Raw genomic sequence first — 13,832 nt, forward strand, 5'->3', positions numbered from 1 at the left:
AATAGAAGATTAAATAATTCCATAAACCACAATTCCAGCTGAAAAATATTTTCATAATTTCATTTTTTTATTATTGACTTGTCAATCAATTTTGTTAAAACGTTTATAAATTAATATATATATATATTTATTAAATTCTCTAATAATAACAAAGGGTCTATGAAAATTTTTCTGGGTTCGATTCGGTTTTGAGTTTATTGGGTCTATTTATCGGTTATCGATTTGTAAAAATGTTAAACCGTTATATCTACATTAAGATATTGACTCATTGGTTATTAATTTATCGGTTTTTAACCTTTATTGGTTTAACCGTTAAGATATGACACAAAAGAAAAAATATTGAAAATCACTTACAAGGTGATAAACCAAACAAACCATGCACTTGAGTTCACAAGTTACATCTTGCTCAAAAGCGTACACTTCAAACCGTTAAGAGCCTATAACATGATAACAAAAAACATCAAAATCGTTATGAAAGTCACTAAACCAATAGCCCAATGTTATAAACCAATAACATTTTCGGCTTATCAATTTCGATTCGATTTTGAATCGCCTTAGCGCAAAGTGATTTCCTTATCTTTTTTATGAATCCAACAATAATATTATGTTACTTCTGAACCTATCCACATTTTGCACGTATTAGACTTTAAATTGCTTATGTAATTATTTAAACTTTACCCAAATATATAAATTATTAGGTAATATGATTTCCACGATTTTTTATCACTTGTTTTAATTGTTTCATATTTGAAGATGAAAAGTTCATAAAAATTACAAGGTACTTTAATGTAGACGAAAATTAAACTTACTGATTATATGCATAAAAACTTTATTGGATTTGCCAAATTCTTCAAAACTTGTCAATTACAAAAAGAGTTTATCTATCTTTGATGTTAATCCAATTGACCTAATGAACAGTTTATTTTTGGCTTGTATAATTATAAAGCAAAAAGTTGAGATTATATTAAAATCTTAACGGATGAGATTGTTGAGAAAGAGAACTTTAGTTTAGATATTGAGACCACTAATACCAGGAAACAATGCAAGTCAAGAATTTTGCATCACTCTTTTATATCTTCACCTGTGACATATGCAACCAACCAAAACGAAAATATATATATATATATATATATATATTATATTAAAATCTTTTTCTAATTAGTTTTGGTTAATATTTATCAGAAATAACTATATAATTTTACATATTAGTTTTTACAATTTTCATCTTTTATATAAATATTTAATAAATAGCTAAAAAATAAATGTTTAGTATAAATACGTATTTATTAGTGAATTTTATTATTTTGTATTTTAAGTAATAAACTTAGGTCTTGATAATTATTTTGTATTGTTTAAATTAAAAAGCTCAAACAATTAATCGATAAGTATTCATCTTATTTTTTAGCTAATTTAATTATTGGACTCAATTTGACTATATCTAAGTTTAATTTAATTAGAACAATAATAAAAGCGGCCAAATTTTAAATAAAAAGGGGTCATACCTTATTTCTTTTAACACCTGCACACATATACATATATTTACATATACAAACATATATGCATATATTCTATATTCACGCGTGCTTCTTCTCTCACTTTTCTTCCTCCAAAATGCAAAGTCAACACAAAGCGTGTGTTTGATATGAAGAAAAATGTCTTCCATGGAAAATGTTTTCCTCGAAAACAAGTAGATTTTGGACTTATTTTTTCATGTTTGGTTGGTGAGTAGAAAAATTTTTCCGGAAATAATTTTTAATGTTTGATTTATGAATGAAAAATGTTTTTGAGAGACATTTTTTATTTTTACTAGAGTAGAAAATAATTTATGAAATTAAAAATATTTTTTAAAAATAATTTTTATTTGGGGTGTTGGTGGGGGGTGGGGTGGGGGAGGGGGTAAGAGTGAAAAAATAAAAATTTGAACTTTATAGTATTTTTTAAAAATAAAATTAATTTTTTTGGGGGTTGAGGGTGGGTGTGGGGCTGGCCAGTGGTGGGTGGATGGGGGTCGGGTAAAAAAAATAAAATTTTAAAATGGAATTTTTTTATAAAAAAAATTATTGTTTTTCCCCAAAAAAATATAATTTAAAATTGGAGGAGAGTTTTGGAAAATGTTTTCCTTAATTTTTTAAGGGATGTCATTTTCCTTAATTTTGAGGAAAATAAGTTGATTTGGAAAACATTTTCCAAAACTTTTGTCCCAACCAAACATGAGAAAATTGGAAAACATTTTTCACAAAATATTTTCCTTCATACCAAACACACTCAAAGAACCATAATTTCTTCATCCAACTACACTACCCATGATCATTGACAATCCCTCCCTCCATTGTCAAAGATTACAAACCACTAGCTCAAATTGTTGACTTAAGGTTAGATAAATCTCATCATAATTTAATTCGAATCGAAAGATATTACATCGAATCCGAATTTTTAGGGGTATGTTTTCCTCCATTATTTTTCAATCCATCTTTCATCTCCCGCTAAAACGATTTTTGAATTCAAGACTTCTGTTTTTGCTATAAATACATGGTATTGATGCCATTTTTTTTAAAAAAAAAACACAAGAAAGACAGACAAGAAAGAGAAAGAAAAAGACAGAGAGGGAATAGAAATTTAAAGGTTGGAGCATAGTGTTCTGTGAAATCAAACCCACGAAGGTTTGAGCTTCAAATTTTCGATTTTCTTTCAAGTTATTTTGCTCACATGTTAGTGGGCCGAAGTGAAATTCTCTCAGCTCGTTTGTCCCAATAGCTGCCCCAAAAAAGATAATGTGTCCTCCTCTACAAATGTTCTTCCCGCCTTTTATATTTGGACATGCTATTTTCAACATCTCAAGATTTATGATGTTGATTATTTAACATTGAGCTCTTTGTTCGTCATTTTGAGTTTTAGTTCTATTTTTTCCCTTTGTTTTGAGTTGTTTCTTTTCGTGATTTTTGTCTAGCTGAGTCCTATTTGAGCCATTATTTTGAGTCGAGATCCTGTTATAGACTGATTTGGATGCTTTTAGTTTGAGTGTTGATTGTTTACATCTTGCTCTATGGTTGAGGATTTTTTTATTTTATTTTATTTTTTATTATTGAAATGGGTCATTATCTCCATTCTCTTGGTCTCCAAAAGTGTACATGATTAGCTTCAAATGGCTTCACTTGTCTTAGTTTATTCTTATTTGTTATGAATATACATTAGTAACTAGTCTTTGATGTCATGTTATTCATTCTTTTATTTTAAGCTAAATGGAAAAGGGTCTGATATACCCCTCAACTTTGTCATTTGGAGCTGATATATTCCTCGTTATAAAAGTGGCTCATATATGCCCTTACCGTTATACAAACGGCTCACATATACCCCTGCCGTTACAAAATGGCTCACATATACCCTTCATTTAACGGAAGTTAAAAAATTAGTTTTAAATTTATATTTATTACTTCTAATTTTTTTTAAAAAAATATTTAGGGGTATATATGATTCTTCTATCAAAGTTCAAGGTATATTTTAATTTTTTTCATGCATAAATTATTTTTTGACTTCTTTTATTATAATTATTTGAGTTTCTTATTCTTATTTTGTTTTTTTCTTTCATTCCTTAGTTTAAAGAAAAAAAAATTAAACTATTTTTTTGTGTGTATTGTAATTTAATTTCGTATTCGAAGAAAAAATTTGGTCATCTACAATAAGTTTTACAAAAATATTAGTGAAACATAAATAAATTTGATTATCAAAATAATAATTATAAATTAGTCATTGAAACAAAAAAAAGTCGAAAAAAATATGTTTGACGAGGATTAAATATACTCATATGGGATTATATTTTTTAGCAAAAAAAATAATAAAAATTTAGATTAAAATTATTTTTTTTCATTTCCGTTAGAGGAAAAGGGTATATGTGAGCCATTTGTTTACAAGTAGGGGTATATATGAGCCACTTTCATAACAAGGGGTATATCAGCTCTAAATGACAAAGCTGAGGGGTATATCAGACCCTTTTCCCTAAGCTAAATGTGGGAATCATGATATAGTTGTTTAGATTCATTTTTTGTATTTTTACTATTTGTCGTTTCGATATCTTTTCATTTGAATGTATCCAGACCCATTTACTGTTGTTACTAAATTGTTTTACTTTCCAACAATAAGCTTTTCAATCATTTATCAAAGTCGATTTCGTCTTTGAGTAGGCATAAGAGTTTTAGGGTCGTTATCATAGTAGTTGAGTAAGATTTGTTGTTCTTTTAGTTCGAATTTTGTTAATTTTTAGTATGAAAGTCTAAACGGGTTACATCCCTTATTGCAAAGATGTAATTTCCTTACCATTTAAGCATGATTAATTGTTTAAAATTTTGCTTATCCTATTTTCGAGAATTCACAGATATCTATTCATCTTGATCTTTGCTTTAATATCCATGATCATGTATTGTCATTTCAAATACGAGCTTCTCTTTGTATGTATGTGTTTCACTATCTAGTTGAGCTAATTGGGTTAACTATTTTTTTTTTATATAATTTTTCCTAGTCTGTTAAAGAGTTCTTGTGCAAAGTGCATGTCCCAATCTTTCCTTTATCTTGACTTTACTTTCATCATGTGTTGGCATTCATATGTGACTTTACTTTCATCATGTGTTGGCATATTGATTAACAAGAAATAGTTACTTTCTATAATGATCCAACTTGCCCACATGGATTATTTTATTAAAGAATGTGTTCAGTATATTTGCTTTCCATAAAATGTAGTAAATTTTCCTTAATTAGTTTGCTTATTTATTCAATGAATCATTTTTATTTGCATGTGAAAACTTCATCCTAGTCCATTTTGGATTCCATCCCTGCATTTTTTTGAGTTGAATTCCTTTCGAGTCAGCCAAAGTGATGAACAGGTCCCCGAAAACTGATATACAAGTCTCGGCACCTGAAAAATAGGCTGTATACATTCGATATACGCTGATATACATCGGGATATACAAAAACGAGAATTGAGTTGAAACCAAAAATTCTAGCGAAATTGGCCCAAATTCAACTTCTTCTCTTGCTCTTAATTGTGATTATTTATTATTTTGTTTATTAGCTCTAACTTTAGAATTATTAGTCTCCCAAAAGATGAACTATATTCTTTATGTTAGTAAAGTCTTTTATCAAGTCATGTACTTTATTTGAAAATCTTTAGTCAAATTTTTTTAGTTTATTCTACAATTAATTTACATGGTTTTTATACTTTAATTAACTAAAACAGGTTCAAATTATTATTTTTTAAAAATGATAAAATAAATTTTAATCAACCTAATTTCGTAAAAGATTCTACAGTTTAATTAAAATATTTCAATTAATATCCTCTTTTCTTAGAAATTAAAAATTATTCTCGGTATTATTATTTTCTCAAATTAATTATTTTCTAAAAAATAGTCAAAATATATTTAACCCAAGTCGTTGGATAACCGCGTGTTAGCGGCTACTTTAAGTGTTAATACCTTCTTAAAGTAGAAAAAAAATCTCTTACCCATTTCTCTAAATTTTTAAAGGTTTATCTATTAAAATCTTTTTAAATTAAGTTTTCTTAATTTCTTTAAAAAATTAAATGACGACTTTTTCTAAGTGCATTTCTTAAAATGTTTTTATACTTAAAACATTTCAAAAACTGACTTTTCTAGAAATAGTACAATTACGACATAACACTCCACATACAAGATAGTTAATATATTGATACATACCTTCATATATAAAAAAATTCATATATTGATACATAAAAAGAACAAATTTTATATGTATCTAATTTAATACGTTATAGTAACAACATACTGACTCACATCTAGAAAAATTCATTACATACACACCAAACTAGAATTGAATCAAGTTGAAATCAGTAATGTATAATGATTTATAAATACATATACAAATTCAAAAATAAAATAAAATGCACATATGTGATATTTTATATTAATTGTACATATTAACTCATATATCTGCAAACCCATAACATATACGTCAAAACTTCAATGTATCAAGTTCTAACCAGTAATGTATTATCATGACTGGTTAGCCTTCAGAGATAGGTGAGAGCAGAAATATTTTCTCTAATTGCAAGGACTAAAAATGTATTTTCGAGTGGGGTGATAAGTGTTGTTGTAGTGTTGAATTTAGTAATGAGTGTGGTTTGGTTTTTTGTGAGATACATGGTAAGGTCAACCGAGAGGCGATCAATGATAAGCTAAGATACAAGAAGTATAATTAAATGTTGATAGATAAAAGGATTGAGTTACACAATTGGATTTACAATTCAATTATATATATTTTTAAATTATAAGTCTGCATTTCCGGTGATATGTTTTGTTAAGGTATGAATTTGTAAGGTAATAAATATCAAGCATTTGAAAGGACTTACACGTGTTTGGAGTCGTAAAATTTGTTACATTTGAATGTTAAATGACCTAAGGAAAGGTTTCCATGCAGTTTTAATTTAGAGTGTGACGTAAAACGTCATTGATTGTTGGTAAAAGGATGAGATCGGTAAGCGAGTTAGAGAAACAAGAGTCTGATATATTGAAGAGTCGAGATATTTAGAATTTTACATCGTGACAAGAATTTGAGAAAAGTGAAGGAATAAGACCTCTCGTAAGCTGAAGGTTGTATTGATTTTTGCTTATGATTATAGATATGACTGTGAGCTGTGAACTAGTTCGGTACAGACTTACTAGGAGTTTATTATCGACTTTTATAAAGACTGAGTTTTGGTATGAATGACAAACACTGAGATATGAAAATTTTAGAGTTTTACATGGGGTTAGATTGCTCAAATTATGATAGATGACTTAAGAATACCGCACAAGGTGATATATAATTCTACATGGTTATTAAGAATTTAGAGTGGGATTAATACTATTCTACTGATGGAATTATATAGATTGTTATAGTGTGTTATTTGATGGTGAATAAAGGTTAGGAACTTATAGTATACAAAATATTTTGTGTGACCAATAATTTCACTAAGTGTTGGCACGAGGTATGTGATGGTTTAGAATGGTAGCTAAAGCATGGTATGTGAAGTTGACTTTGGGTGTGATTTAATAGTTTTATCTCGATGGAAAGATATCATTAAATTTTAAATTAGTGTTATTATCCTTATATGGGACTCGTATTTGTCATGAAATGCTTAAATAGAAAGAGAGATAGATATAATTTGAATATGTATTTTATAAAAATATTTTGATACTAATGATGGTTTGGGAGTAAGGTAGATGATCGATGTAGTTATGATGTTTTGTTAGTATTAAGGTGTTGACTTCAGTGGATGTGGAGTTCGATAAACCAAGTATCTTTGCACTTATAATAGGGACTAAATTAGTGATTGTAGGTAGTTGGAAAATCAAAGAGATAGAGTCGAACGAATGAAAATGTTTGATATGGACAATATGGAAAGAGTATCTAGAGTTATTCGACCTGGGTTATGTATTCAAAACCTTTAGACTTAATTCACACATATATATGCGATATGAAGTCGATACCATGTCGTGGTGGGAAAAAGTATTTTATAACTTCTATTGACGATTACACTCAATTGTGTTATGTATATTTGCGTAACAGTAAGAATGAAACAATTGATGCATTTAAGTAATACAAAAATAAGTGGAGAACCAATTGAATCTAAAGATAAAAATGATTCGAAGTGATAGGGGTGGAGAATACAAATCTCCTTTCGCAGAGATATGTTTGGAATATGGTATTATTCATCAAACTAATGCACCCTATATACCACAGTCAAATGGTTTGACAGAAAGGAAATCAGAACATTAAAGGAAATGATAGATGTCTTAAGGATAAATTCTGGTTCACCGCGAAACCTTTTGTGGGGGGGGGAGGGGAGGAAGGGGGAGTCATCGTTATGGCTAATAAGATACTCAATAGGGTACCCCATAGCAAAACACAATCAATTCCACATGAGTTGTGGAAAGGAACAAAACCCAACTTGAAATATTTCAATGTGCAGGATTGTCTAGCCAAGGTAGAGGTTCCTTTACCCAAAAGGATAAAAATTAGACCCAAAACAGTGAATTGTGTATTTACTGGATATGTTGTAAATAGTAAGACCCTTCAATTTTTGGTTCACAAATATGATAACCCTGAGATTCATGTTAATACAATAATTGAGTTAGATCACGCAGAGTTCTTTGAACACATTTAATCCGTATAAAACTGAACATGAGTCGAGAAGTGGAAAACCTAAACGATCACGGGAAGAATCAACGGAAAATATACTACCTAGTAAGGATCCTAAGCGTAGTACTCGCCAAAGGAAACCACTTCTTCAGGATCAGAATTTTTTGCACTGTTGCTTGAAAATGAGCCTCAAACATTTAAAGCAGCTATGTCTTCGTCTGAGTCAACTTGTTGGAAAGAAACTGTCAATAGTGAGATCGAATCAATTTTAAGTAATCATACTTGAGAATTTGTTGATCTTCCTCCAGGAAATAAACCTTTAGGATCAAAGTGAATCTTTAAAAGGAAAATGAAAGCTGATGAGACTATTGACAATATAAGACTAGACTTGTAGTCAAAGGATACAAACAAAGGAAGGTCTAGACTACTTTGGCACATACTCTCAAGTAACAAGGATAACATCAATTAGGACGTTAACAGCACTAGCGGCAGCGTATGATCTTAAAATCCATCAAATGGATGTAAAAAAGTCTTCTTAAATGGAGAGTTGGAGGAAGAAATTTACACGGAACAACCTGAAGGGTTTGTAGTTCCTGGTAAAGAAGAGAAAATGTGTAGACTTTTGAAGTTGCTTTATGGGCTCAACAAGCACCCAAACAGTGACATGCTAAATTTAACCAAATAATGTTTGTAAATGGATTCAAGTTCAAAGAATGTGATAAGTCTATTTACATTAAAACATTCTGAATCATGAAGTCATTGTTTGTCTGTATTTTGATAACATGTTAATAATGAGTAAAGATATTGATGATATATATGCTACTAAACCATGCTGTCCAGCAAGTTTGATATGAAGGGCTTAGGAGTTGTTGATTTGATATTAGGGATCAGGATTGTCAAAACTTCTCAGCGACTAGCATTATCTCAATCTCATTATATTGAAAGAGTATTGGATAAGTTCAAGTACTTGAATTTCGATGTTGCCAAAACTCCATTGATTTAAGCTTTACATTTCAAAAGAATGAAGGTGAAAGTGACTCTCAATTGAAATATTTCAGAGTGTTGGGAAATTTGATGTATGTTATGAATTGTACGCAACTATATATAACATGTGCTACGAGCAAACTGAGTCGGTTCACTAGTAATCCGAATCAAACTTATTGGATGGAAATGAAACGTGTGATGGGGGATCTGAAACATACACAACACTATGTTTTGCATTATAATAAATATCCTGCTGTGATTAAAGGATATAGTGATGCAAATTGAATCACCGGGCCAAATGAAGTAAAATCCACAAGTGAATATGTATTTACACTTGGTGGATGAGCAGTCTCTTGGAAATCGTCCAAACAGACATGTATTGCTCGTTCCACAATGGAATCTGAATTTATTGCTTTAGATAAGACTGGTGAAGAAGTTGAATCGCTTCGAAATTTCCTAGAGGATATTCCATTTTGGTCCAAGCCTGTGGGACCTATCTGCATACATTGCGATAGTCAAGCAGTAATAGATAGGGCAGGGAGCGTCATGTACAACAGAAAGTCTCATCATATACGATGGAGACATAACACCGTAAGACAACTGCTCTCTAGTGAAATTATCACAATTGACGATGTGAAGTCAAGCGATAATGTGTCAAATCCACTAACGAAGACCTAGTGAGAGGGGCAACTGAAAGATCATCTAAGCGAATGGGTTTACGACTTAGCATAAAGTCAACATGGAGGTAACTCTATCTAGCAGACTGGAGATCCCAATAGCTAGATTCAAGGAGAAAAACAAAGTTGTGACTGACGGTTCGACATTGTCAATTAACTAAATCCATTCTCATGATGAAGACAGTGTTCAGGAACAAGGTTAAGAATTTAAGGCTTGTTAATGAGTTAATAAATCTTAAAGTTTTTAATGATTTACTAAGTTTGACAGATTTGATCAAATAGTGTATCTACGAGATGACACGGTTAGAAATCATCTATGTGAGTGTGAAGTGTAAGCCGCTTCAAAGAGAATTTTATGTCAAAAGTCTATTCTCTATATACTCATAAAACTAGGAGGTGTTCATGGCTGAAACAAACACAACCGTAAGAACCATGAATAGTAAATGATTAATTGTGTGAATATAGTGGTCTAGGTATACACCACAGCTTGACGGTTCAAAGATATCACATTTATCGATTGACCGAGTATATCCAACATATGTTCACTACGAAAATTCCAAGGGAAAACCTACTTATCTAGATGTAATTAATCTTTGCTTTTAAAGTTTATACTTGTACGTGCATCCCTATGTTATAATCACTCCCCATTAATGTGGGGGATTGTTGGGTATGTAGCAAGAGTTAATGGGAAATGGAGGGAAGATGAAAAGAGAGGAATTTGAAGAGTTGGAAACTTGAAAAGTCCTCTTATGCTTTAGTGAAAAGGCGTCCCTCATCGGTGGTGGAAAGAAAAATAGGAGAGTTTAAATATAAAAACAATCCTATTAATTATTAAAAGGGTTAGAAAGAGGGACCCCCTCGCGACGTCGTCGTCGTCCTCGCTCAGCTCTGGCTTTGAAAAATGATCGATCGAGAGATTATTCTTTTGACAAAGTTTTTTTTAATTATGAGTTAATTATTTATTTAATTAATTAAATTAAATTGAAAGACCAAAAAATTTCAATTAATTGGTTAATTGACAGAGCCGACTCCGATCCACGCGCGACCCGTTTTATTTAAATTTTTTCCCATTTTATTTGAATTTTCCAGCGTTGAAAGTTACTATTCTGAAAGGTTGCAACTTTTGCAACTTTCATGAATGGTCGTGTGGGTTCCGAAAAGGTTGTAACCTTTCAGAACCAGTTCCTCTTGCTTATAAGTATCATCATTCTTCAGAATTTTTCCTTACGAATTTTTCTGATTTTTTTTTCTTCTTCTGCACAAAAGTTTCTTCGTATACTTTACTTCTATTGAGTGGTTCGCTGACACTAGAGTTTTGGGTATCAATACGCTGGTGATTGAGATCATAATATCCAGGGAAGACATATTCCAAATCAAACCTCGGATACTGAGGGAAATAATTTTCTTAAGGGGACACTCTGCATTCAGTGGCTTGATCTTTTTATGTTCTAATTTTCCAGAATCTGGTACGCTTACAAATTTTAATTTTTTCTGAATTAATTTTGTTCATCTCTCTTACTGATTCACTAAACTTTGATAACTTCGTGTTTTGCAAAATTTTATTGGGATCAGTAATTCTATTTTTCAAACACAGATTAGCAACATACTTTTGATACAAATATATATGTAGCTAATCTATTAATGTTCTAAAACAATATTAAATTTTTCGGAGTGTACTAAACATTGGAAAAAGATTTTTCAACTTTATTAATGAACTCTTAAAAATCAAAGTTAGTGACGGAATTGAATCATACCAAATCACTTATTAAATTAATTAAATTAGAATTCAATACTCATGGTTATTTGTTTACGATATTATTGTTTTCGTTCAATAAATCGGATACGTTTAATATATTGTGTTGAATAATACTTTAAACACTAAATTTATCTTTTAATCTAACATCAAATAATCGTATTTGTACAATACAGCTGCAAATTAGAAATTTCTAACATATGCAAAGTTTTAGAAGGATCTGAATTAGTGTTTGGAAAATGCAGAACCAAATGAAGAGAAATATTTTTTTTGTTTAATATGTTTTTAGCAATTCATCGATAATATATAGTTATCCTTAAGTAATTTTTATGTCTTTTTTAATTATATTGTACGCAGGAAGTAAAATTTTGATTACTTTAGTGCTACAGGAAATAGCTAATAATTAACTTCACCATTATAATAAACAAAGTATGAGTAAGATTATACATGAAATAAAGCCAACATATATATGCTTCGCGACCAAAGTTGAAAACTATGAATAAAAAGCAGCTATAGGTATTGGAATCCTTTAGAAGAAAATATTTAGAATTAGATAGATACGTGGAATAAGGATAATAATACCTCTATTAAGATAACATTTTCTTACACGTGTAAATATAATTTTATCTATAAGACGATAAACTTAAGAATGGTGGAATTACTAAAAGGGTGGAATAGAAAGGTTTTGATCAAATTAAGTCATTATTTAAGTCAATTTATCAAAATAATACTCCCTTCGTTTAAAAAAGGATGACCTTGTTTGACTTGGAACGGAATTTAAGAAAAGAAAGAAGACTTTTTAATTTTGTGGTTCTAAATTAATGTTATGTCAAATGTATCAAATGTCCTTTAATCTTGTAGTGTTAAAACATGCCACGTGGAAAGTTAAAGTTAAAGTGTTGTCAAAAAAGAAAAATGATCATTCTTTTTGAAACAGACTAAAAAGGAAATAGGGTCATTCTTTTTTAAACGGAGGGAGTATTTTTTTGAAGTTTTACAAAATCAGTATAAACGTAGTTCTCAGTAACGTTTTAGGTAATATTTTACTAAAAACAAATACAACAACTAAGAGACAAAAATCTGACAGAATAAACAGACATAAAACATTATTGCTAGTAATGTTTTATATTTCGTTACACTGAGGCACGTTTTACAGTTAAAACATGACTCACAATAATGTTTCTCTGGAATGATTAAAAACTAAAATTCGATATATATTATCTTCTCTTTTCATACATAGATAATACTTTTGCAAGAAAAAAGAGAGTGAGGAGAGATTTTCTACGATATCAATTGTTCCTTTTTTTAATAGTTGTCTTGCTTACTTATTGCATCAATATTAATCCAATAGTTTTTTTATTGATAGTCTAATTTATTCACAAATTTTGAAATTGAAATGATACAAGACAAGCTCCAATTTGTTCAAAGTCTTCGAAATTGAAATGATACAAGACAAGCTCCAATTTGTTCAAAGTCTTCATCACGTTTTTTTTTTGTTGTTGTTTAAAAAGGTATTGTCTATGTATAAAAGAGAAAGAAAAGAAAAAACCATATATATTTCAAGTGAAAGTATGTACAAAATATATATTATCCATTTAAATAGTGAAAATTTGAATAATGAATGAGGCATATACAAGATTGAATTTCAATTTTCAATCATATCATAGAAACATTATGTGAGTCACGTTTTAGTTGTAAAACGTGCTTCAGAGTGACGAATTATAAAACGTTACTGACAATAATGTTTTGTATTTATTTACTCTGTCAAATTTTTATCTTTTTGTTATTGAATTTTTTTAACAAAATATCACCTAAAACGCTATTGAAAAATATGTTTACACTAATTTTATAAATTTTCAAAAAAAAATATTATCTTAATAAATAAATTTTAATAATGACCTACTTTAATAAAAAATTCATGAATTAGTGATGAACCAACAATTCAATATGATAGATGTTTTGATAATGACAAATGTGAACCAGGTTCACAAGGTTGTTCCAACTCTAAGTTGAAAATAGCGGGAAAGATATAAATCTTCATTAAAAGTAATAAAGACTTCTAAAGAAGTGTAAAATACTCCTTACAGGTAAAGGTGTACACTATTTGGATTAAATTGAAAACTCAAACTAAATTAAATCGAATTTTAATTTGGATTGCTTTTTTAGATTCTTGGTTTGATTTTGAATTTATAATTTACTTTATTTAATTTTTTGGTTTGGTTTTGAATTTAGAAAAATGAAAACCGATATAACAAAAAATTCGAATGATATAT

This window comes from Solanum pennellii, chromosome 2 (genome assembly GCF_001406875.1).
Source record: "Solanum pennellii chromosome 2, SPENNV200".
Taxonomy (NCBI): domain Eukaryota; kingdom Viridiplantae; phylum Streptophyta; class Magnoliopsida; order Solanales; family Solanaceae; genus Solanum; species Solanum pennellii.